General features: G+C 38.9%; 1 long non-coding RNA gene across 1 annotated transcript; it reads left to right on the top strand.

The window, feature by feature from the left end:
• The first annotated feature begins 5,954 nt into the window (after positions 1-5,954).
• LOC132451686 (uncharacterized) lies at positions 5,955-8,356 on the top strand. The gene is made up of 6 exons (XR_009524185.1): positions 5,955-6,797; positions 7,069-7,232; positions 7,332-7,413; positions 7,721-7,761; positions 7,972-8,065; positions 8,159-8,356. It is a non-coding gene; the product is annotated as an uncharacterized LOC132451686 (long non-coding RNA).
• The last annotated feature ends 1,644 nt before the right edge of the window (positions 8,357-10,000 follow it).

The following is a 10,000-nucleotide window of genomic DNA, read 5'->3' as shown; positions in this document are numbered from 1 at the left end:
ACACACACACACACACACACACAGATAGACGGACACGCGCACACACACACACACACACACACACACACACACACACACACACACACACACACACACACACACACACATACCCACACACACACGTGCTCAGACCTAAAGCAGCCATAGATGTCTGTAGTTTATTTGTGTTATATACACTGTCCCCATGAGTTCAGACCACATTTTGCTCAACTCCAACATTGGTGGGGTTCAGACCACGGTCCGCCAGCGTCAGAACGAGGTCAAATCAGTCCTCATCAACACACTACTGAGTGCAGCTGCTGCTTGATGAGCAGGGGACACCTGTCAATCATGTGTGCCGTAAACCCTGGCTCCGGTTGAAGGTTCAAAACATCCTGTCTTCTCCTCACCGCTCTTCCTCGACGTTGATGGGGACGGTCATGAGTTGGATGGCATTATCTCCTTTCCTTTCCTAAAGGATGGTCCACTCTACCCTGTGCTATAGGAGATAAGGAAGGAATCCTTTAAGCACCTTTCCTCAGCATAAAGAGAACTCAACCAGTTCTCTACTTCCGGGTCATTTCACTCAGTGACCTTACTTAGCATAAAGGACTATTCACCTAGTGGCCGGGTTACCTGTCGAGCAAGATCCCCTAATGCCTAGGTCCCTTTGGATTAAACTGTCTGCTACATGACTCAAAGACATGACACAGGACACCCACGGAACACCGTTTGAAAGGGGAATGGGCAATAAAACTGTTAACAAAAAACACGAAACAACAATTTAGTGGCGTAAAGTTGTGTGGTCGACTGTGTGTGGTTGTAAAGTGGGTATGTATGAGATTAAGAGTGTGTGGTTGTAATGGTGGTATGAGATTAAGAGTGTGTGGTTGTAAAGGTGGTATGTATAAGATAAAGAGTGTGTGGTTGTGAAGGTGGTATGTATAAGATAAAGAGTGTGTGGTTGTAAAGGTGGTATGTATGATATTTAGAGTGTGTGGTTGTAAAGTCGGTATGCATGAGATAAAGAGTGTGTGGTTGTAAAGGTGGTATGTATGAGATTAAGAGTGTGTGGTTGTAAAGTCGGTATGCATGAGATAAAGAGTGTGTGGTTGTAAAGGTGGTATGTATGATATTTAGAGTGTGTGGTTGTAAAGTCGGTATGCATGAGATAAAGAGTGTGTGGTTGTAAAGGTGGTATGTATGAGATTAAGAGTGTGTGGTTGTAAAGTCGGTATGCATGAGATAAAGAGTGTGTGGTTGTAAAGGTGGTATGTATGATATTTAGAGTGTGTGGTTGTAAAGGTGGTATGTATGAGATTAAGTGTGTGTGGTTGTAAAGGTGGTATGCATTTGATTAAGTATGTGTGGTTGTATAGGTGGTACGTGTGTGATTGTGTGGTCGTGTAGAGGATATTATGTGATTGATAGTTTGTGATGCAAGGAGGGCCCCCTGGATCCATTACCATGGCAATACTCTGTGCTCGTAATACAAACATGGATCTGTCTGGGAGACATCCCATAATATATCTTCTCTGCGTGTACGACTGCACACGCAGGTAGCACACACACACACACACACACACACACACACACACACACACACACACACACACACACACACACACACACACACACACACACACACACACAGACAATCACAGGAACACAGGACCCACCAAATATATATGTGCATGCGTGAGTGCGTGCATGTGTGTGTGTATGGGTTGTGTGTGTGTGTGTGTGTGTGTGTGTGTGTGTGTGTGTGTGTGTGTGTGTGTGTGTGTGTGTGTGTGTGTGTGTGTGTGTGTGTGTGTGTGTGTGTATGTTTGTGAGTGTGCATGTGTGTGTTTGTGTGTGTGTGTGTGTGCGTGTGTGTGTATGTTTGTGAGTGTGCATGTGTGTGTGTGTGTGTGTGTGTGTGTGTGTGTGTGTGTGTGTGTGTGTGTGTGTGTGTGTGTGTGTGTGTGTGTGTGTGTGTGTGTGTGTGACGGTGTGTGTTTTAGATAATATCACAATCTAATAGATCCTTACTTCTCTTCGATCGCTCTTCCCTGTCTGAGATTTCCTTTCAGAAGTGATTAAGAAGCACACGCGCACACACACCCACCAGAGAGCAGCAATCTGCTTTATTAGAGATGGGTGGAGAGGAGAGGAGGAACACGGTGCATTCTGGGAGATTGGTTCTGTTCCATGAAATCGTGAGATTCTGGTCTGATACGCTTTGTTATTAAACCACAGGCACCGACTGTGTGTGAATATATATCAATATAGTCAGTTCATCTGTATCATCCGTATTATTAAAAAACACTTCTTGATAAATTATATGTATTCTAATTCAGTGTGGAGATAAAAATAAATGTATGTTATTATATGTGCATGTATGCATGAGTTTAGTCTGTGTGTGAGTGTGTGAGTGTGTGTGTGTGTGTGCGTGTGTGTTTTGTATTTGTGCGTGTGTGCATTTGTGTTTGTGTACATTTCTGTTTTAGGTGTTTGTGTGCGCGTGTCTTTGTGTGCGTGCATGCGTGTGTTTAGTGTGCGTGAGTGGCTGTGCATGCCTGTGTGTGTGTGCGTGCGTGAGCGTACGTGTGTGTATGTGTGTGTGTGTGTGTGTGTGTGTGTGTGTGTGTGTGTGTGTGTGTGTGTGTGTGTGTGTGTGTGTGTGTGTGTGTGTGTGCGCGTGTGCAGGCATGTGTGTGAGTGTGTGTGTGCTTAGTGTGCATGTAGGTGTGTGTATTTAGTGTGTATGTAGGTGACCTGTAGATCAGACTCAGACGTCTCGACGACACCAGACATCTCCCTGACATCCTATGACGGTTGCCTCCCCGCCGACTCCACTAACTAACCGCGGGACAACTTAACGCCCACGTCAGAAGGCAGAGCCTCATATTGGCCGGCTGCCTCCGGTCGTTTGACGCATGGTGGCCGCGAGGTCCGGGGTTCAATTAGCCTACCGCACGCTAACTAACCTGTGTTTACATGTGATAAATATATCCGCAGCAGTATCCTTCAACACTCTTTTCACTTCATGTAGGGCTGAGGTCAGTTTATTTAGGCTACTACATTTCTGGACGAGCAAAATTCATTGCATAATGACACCAAACAAAACCCACAGTTATATTGCGTCGATTTGTCTGTAAATATATAGAGAGAAATAAAAGGATAATAAAAAATACAAACACTTTATTAAATAATTAGAGAGGTAGCCTAAAGACCTCGGTGACCTCATACGGCCATGGCTAAGTTGTGTTTCCCTGCTGAAATTACTGATAGTATAGAGCCAACCGTGCGTGTCGTGGATGCAGCAGGAGAATTTCAACAAATATGACAAAAGACGGTGTCTCCACGACACGCGCAGCTTGCTCCATGTTGTCGGTTAATCACAACTCGACTTTCAGAATGACAGGTGGCCGTATAAATCATACAATTTGGAATAAGTCAAGGAATGATATAAGTAATGACTTCATAGGCCGATCACATTCAATTTGAGTGAAACTTAACTGTTAAATATGTTGTGGTAGCAAATGTGATCAAAAGTGTGCATCATGATCATGACCCCTTATCACCCAGGGGAAAAAATACTATAGTATACTACAGCATTTACTACAGTATACTATATATTACTATAGTATACTATAATATACTACAATATAGTTTGGGATTTACTATAGTAATTTCCCAGACATTGTAGTGTACTATGGTAAATACAATAGTAAATTACTACACAGTGTAGTATACTATAGATTACTATACTATACTACAATATAGTGTGGGATTTACTATAGTAATTTTCCAGACATTGTAGTGTACTATGGTAAATACTATAGTAAGTTACTACACAGTGTATTATACTATAGATTACTATACTATACTACAATATAGTGTGGGATTTACTATAGTTATTTTCCAGACATTGTAGTGTACTATGGTAAATACTATAGTAAGTTACTACACAGTGTAGTATACTATAGATTACTATACTATACTACAATATAGTGTGGGATTTACTATAGTAATTTTCCAGACATTGTAGTGTACTATGGTAAATACTATAGTAAGTTACTACACAGTGTAGTATACTATAGATTACTATACTATACTACAATATAGTGTGGGATTTACTATAGTTATTTTCCAGACATTGTAGTGTACTATGGTAAATACTATAGTAAGTCACTACAAAGTGTAGTACAGTATAGATTACTATAGTTAACCATAATATCTTTTTTTTTATATATATATTTTCATTATTCTGTAATTTGTCCTAAAATGAATATGTGAAACATAAGCCAAATATTTGTATTATGTGGAGATTTTATTGTAGAAACATAAACCACACATAAATATAAAACATAATGCACAACATGCATAGGCTACAACAGCCAGAATATAATAACAATGAAAGAGAGTACAATTGAAGCCTTACTTACTTTAAACATTTTCTAATACAGGCATCTTGATAAGAATAATTGACTCATCGTGTACGTAGCAAAAGCATTTGCACAAAATATCATTAGGTTTGCAAAGAAGTATTTCATGGGTCTTTCTGAACTTCACAATTTGCTTAGCAGTATTCACCTTAGCAAAATCATCATAGATTCTTAATTGTCTGGAATCCTTTTTGAATCTAAAAATTTGTAGGTAAACCTCTTCACACTTGCATGCTGATAAGCAACCACAATTGAGCTTACAAAGTAGTATGGATTTAATGCTACCATGCTCTATAATAATAATAATTATTATTATATTATTACATATTTTTGGGGATAAAATAAGAAAGATGACTACTGTCGCAGCTGATCGGACGCATCACACGATTCGGAGGCATACATCACATTTAAGGATATTAAAAACTGATTCTTATTCTTCAAAAATTCATTCGGCAAAGAAGGGAGACTAGCGTTAAACACGGGTTGGAATGAAAGGGAGAAAAGGGGACAGAGTTGCCTGCGGAAGCGATGTCTGAGATGCAGAGACAGGTTCACGCCATCAGTGTCTGTCTCGTACGGTGTGGAATGAGAGCTTGTGAAGGCACTATTGCGCAAGTACGCCTGCGTGCAAGTACGCCTGCGTGCAAGTACGCCTGCGTGCAAGTACGCCTGCGTGCAAGTACGCCTGCGTGCTTGCGCAATAGCATACTGCCCGAGAAGGCAGTATCGCTGTCAAATCTGTCCCTGGGAAAAGTATATCGTTGCACTAGGGTTGCCGCGGTATACGGTATTACTGATGTTAGCGGTGTTGAGGACACACCGGCAACACAAAAAAAAATCTATAGAAATTATATCATTATAATTAAGAAAATATTTTTTTTATAATAATCGATAGATATAATAATAGATAGGCTACCTAATAAACCGTTGGAACACACAAGACCGGTAACCATAGCAACGCTGGTAAATAAACCCCGCGAAGCCCAATCCCTACGAGAGCTCCCCGCGCTACGGCCATCCGGAGGCGCACAGAGCTTTTGGCCGTGATATTATATATAAAATTGACCTATAGTTTCAAAGTTTATACCGTTTATACTCGGTAATACCGGTGTTAACACAAGTGTATTACTCGGTGTGAAATGTCCACACCGCGGCAACCCTACGTTGCGCCGAATTGAAAAAGGAAACCGCTATAATGAAATAGCTGAACATTTCCACATTAATTGATAAAATAACAGATTGATGGTTTTGATCATTTTAATTCCAAAGGGGGATGCCATCCCCCCTCAACTCGAGTGCTGATTACAATAGGCCTATATTGTATTATATACAAATATGTTATATTTCTAATTTTAGTAAAAGGTTGGACACACAATTAACATTACTTATAAAGTAGGCTACTCAATCATCAATGCATAATTCTGTCACAAAGTCTTATATGCCACTCCGTTCTCCCTATTTCAACTAGGTGTGTTTGCTTTTTGTGTGTGTACACACTTGCTCAACATGGTCTGGTCGATCATCACAGGGGAATTCAGCTTCATCTGAAGAGTCAATCTGGAAAAGCCAAATTTACCAATGAGATAAGGATAGCCACAGCAAATAGAAAGTAGCTGTTTGTGGCAGCTTAAACTTAAATTACAATTGTACAGTTATAATTTCTTAACATCCATTCTCTTAATTAACTTTGTGTTTAGTGTGTACACACCATAGACAGTGTATTCATTTGATCATCAAGGTCTCCGTCATCAGAGAATTCAGCTTCAAATGAAGGCCTTGAATCAATCTGGAAGCCAGTGGACAAATAGAGGTTAGCCTAGCTGTAGGGAATTACTTCGACAAAGTGTCGCAAGGAGGCGCTCTTATTCCAGTTTTTCTTACCTCCTCGGTCAAACTTGCTGGCCGTTCCTCTGTTCTCAATTGACTTCTGTACCATCTTGTAGTTTTTGGCACAGGTATAGAAAAATCGGACAAATATCGTTTATAATTTCGTGACATTTTGCAGTTAGACGACTGTCAATGCAGACAAATTTAAACTGAAAACAACAACTGACCAACTGAAAAAGACAACTGTAAACCCGCGAGCGTCTCACGCGCTGCGAATGCGGTTGTAAACATATGCTACGCATTCGCAGCGCGTGAGACGTCCGTTGAATATTTGACAGTCGAGTCGTGAGTTTTAGTCGTGAGTTTGCTACGGAAAAATAAAGAAAATGGCAAAATATGCACTATTTGACTTTCCGGATGAAGGGGCTGTGGACATAGGCGAAATATCATGGGTGGTAGGGGAAGTAAATTTAAAAGATCCTTTTGTAACGTATAAAGTTAATTGGCCAAACAAGGGAAGGATTGTGTCATGTCCAGGACGGATTATATCAGTCAGTGGTAAATAACACAAGTTTTTTTCTCCTTTGACTATGTTTAGATAAAATATGTGCATAACTACATACATATGGTAATATTTCAAATATCACGGTAAACGTTTTCGTTTCAAAAACGTTGTTAATTGTTAAGCTCGCAACGGTAAGGCACGGTAAGGCCCCCTAGCTCGCGGCCTATAATGTGAGGCGCGGGAAGTGTGGGGGTATAGTGGGGTGCGCGGCCTGGATTTATAGAGAGAAACATTATGAAAACGTCATAATTTTGGCGTTTTCAGACAACAGAGAGGAGTTGGTTTGCAAGAGGAGGCATTATCTTGTTGGTGGAGACAAACTGTCGAGCCCGGAGGAGAAAGGGAAGGGGAAAAGGAAGAAACTGAAGAATGGTCGATATTCTGACGACGACGACGACGACAACGACGACGACGACGTAGTATCGCTGGTAGGTAACTAAAGTTTTATTACAGAAATGTCATCTATAGGCCTTGTGGATGAGTTAAATTAAAATAGTTGAAAAACTAAACTTCATTATCATTTAAAGGATCCTCAGTTAAGTCAATGTAAGAAGAAGAAGAAGAGAAAAAACACAGGTCTTAACGTCTTAATGGAACTGGAAAAGCAAGGTATTGGTGCAGCGATGTACAAATATTCATAACATCAGTGAATTATTGTAATGTGATGTAGCCTAATGTTGTCTGTCATATTGTACATCATGGGGTCGCCAACTGGCCTGCTTTGCCTGGCCTGTCAGATCATTTTGACTTTTTGCTTTCTGTCAACTTATTAAGCATATTAACAAGATTAGATTTGAGTATTCATCTCCTGTTCCGCCTGCATTGTCTACTCGCTCAGGCTCATCCCCCCTGCTGACCTCTGTTGTACAGTCTTGATGTAACCCTTAACTCTATGTACATATTCTGTTTGTCATAGGATCATGTCAGCTGAACTCAATTAATGAAACCAGGAATGAAGTAAGATCCACTAATGCAATAAACTGTCTGCACTTAATGTTCTACCTACAATTAAAGTTTTTATTTCCTAACTCTATAGTATAGGGATAGATACAGCAATATATTCCTGTAATCTATCAGCTGTAAGCTTTGTACCCTCTAACTGGCTTCTGTAATTGCCCAGGTGTACGTGAGTCAGTTTTGTTTTTTTAATGGAATTTTTATTTTCAGTGCCATCACCCATCTTGTGAGCTGTGGAGGGAGAACAACCACAGGCTACAGAAGGAAAATGATTCTCTCAAGGCAAAAATAGCAACATTGAAATGTAATGCTATTGTTGGAAACTTCGATTTTTTTTACACAAGGGTTTTTCTGTTTTACACGTTAGCTAAAAGGCTATTATGAATCCTTTGCTCAGTGCTGCCAGACGTTTTGCAGAAGATGGAGGAGTTTCTTCGCTCAGCACCAAGACCAACGACAACACCAATACCAACACCAACACCAAGACCAAGACCAGAACCAACACTATCACCAGCACCAACAGCAGTTCCACCATCAGCAACAGAAGACCCATCACCAGCACCAGGTCCATCATCAGCATCAGCAACAGAGGCCCTGGGCCACTCAGTAAGTATCTGTTTGACTTTATTTGTATAGGTTAAGTTACTTAGTTTCAGTTGCACTGTTTTTCTAAATGCATCAGCCGTACACTCGGTTAAACTAAATGCATATATATATCATTGAGGTAAGACGCTAGTCTGCTGTATGTTGAAGTAGATTTGTGGTAATGTTATCTACTTGCATTAAAGGTCATTCCAAAAGAACTTGTGGAGCGCTGCTCCTTCCAAAGCCCCCAGAAGTTCATAAATGATCTCCTACATGGGATGTATACCAGGGAATATATGGCAGGCCATTCAGTGACTGGCCAGTCATCCAGCTGCTGCACAGAAGGAAAACCTGGCCTAGCCAAACAGGACCTTGTTGAAATAACAAGTAGGTATATAGAAATGAGAAAATATGTTGGTTGAGTGATACCCTCATTCTCATGCTCATCTTTCGTGTATGTGTTTGTGTGTGTGTGTGTATTCCCACAGATGCTGCAAAGTTGAAGTTCACCTACGTAACTGATACGAACATAAAAGCATTTATACGACAAAAGCTGAACAATGCTGCCAAATTTCAGAAACAATAAATTATCAACTGTTTAAGGAAAGTTAAACTTTTGTTCTATTTTTTTTGTATTTTAGCAGTCTGTAGAAAACACTGTGTTAATGGTGGTTGTAAGCCTAATTTATGTGCAGTGAATTATTGTTACAGCACTATGGTTAAAAATGGCAACAACAAAAAGTGAAACAGTTGAAAATATCCACTAGGTAAAGTACAATGACATAGTTAAAAGAACAACAAAATACTGCATAATGCAGTTATTTTAATGCAGTATATATAGTACTATGGTGTCGTAATTGTAGTATTCTATAGCAAAATAAAAGTATAATAAAAGTTCTGTAATTTACTTCAGTAGATTTTAGTTTATGTAGTAAACTGTAGTAGTATATAATGTAGTATACTGTAGTAATAAAACTGCAGTTTTCTGTCGTATACTATAGTTTACTGTAGCAGTATATATGTGGTATACTGTAGTAATAAAACTGCAGTTTTCTGTAGTATACTATAGTTTACTGTAGTAAAACTACTATAGTAAGGTTCAAAAACACTACAATATTTACTATAGTATATATAGGGTGTACTGTACTTTATTTACTGTAGTAAACTATAGAATTTTCTGTAGTATACTATAGTTTACTGTAGTAAAACTACGATAGTAAGGTTAAAAAACACTACAATATTTACTATAGTATATATAGGGTATACTATCATTTATTTACTATAATAAACTATAGAATTTTCTGTAGTATACTATAGTTTACTGTAGTAAAACTACTATAGTAAGGTTAAAAACACTACAATATTTACTATAGTATATATAGGGTGTACTGTAGTTTATTTACTATAGTAAACTATAGAATTTTCTGTAGTATACTATAGTTTACTGTAGTAAAACTACTACAGTAAGGTTCAAAAACACTACAATATTTACTATAGTATATATAGGGTATACTATAGTTTATTTACTATAGTAAACTATAGAATTTTCTGTAGTATACTATAGTTTACTGTAGTAAAACTACTATAGTAAGGTTCAAAAACACTACAATATTTACTATAGTATATATAGGGTATACTATTGTTTATTTACTAT

The sequence above is a fragment of the Gadus macrocephalus genome, chromosome 2 (assembly GCF_031168955.1).
Source record: "Gadus macrocephalus chromosome 2, ASM3116895v1".
NCBI classification, from domain to species: Eukaryota; Metazoa; Chordata; class Actinopteri; order Gadiformes; family Gadidae; genus Gadus; species Gadus macrocephalus.
Note: the sequence above shows the minus strand (reverse complement) of the source record. Positions and strands in the feature narration are given on the sequence as shown.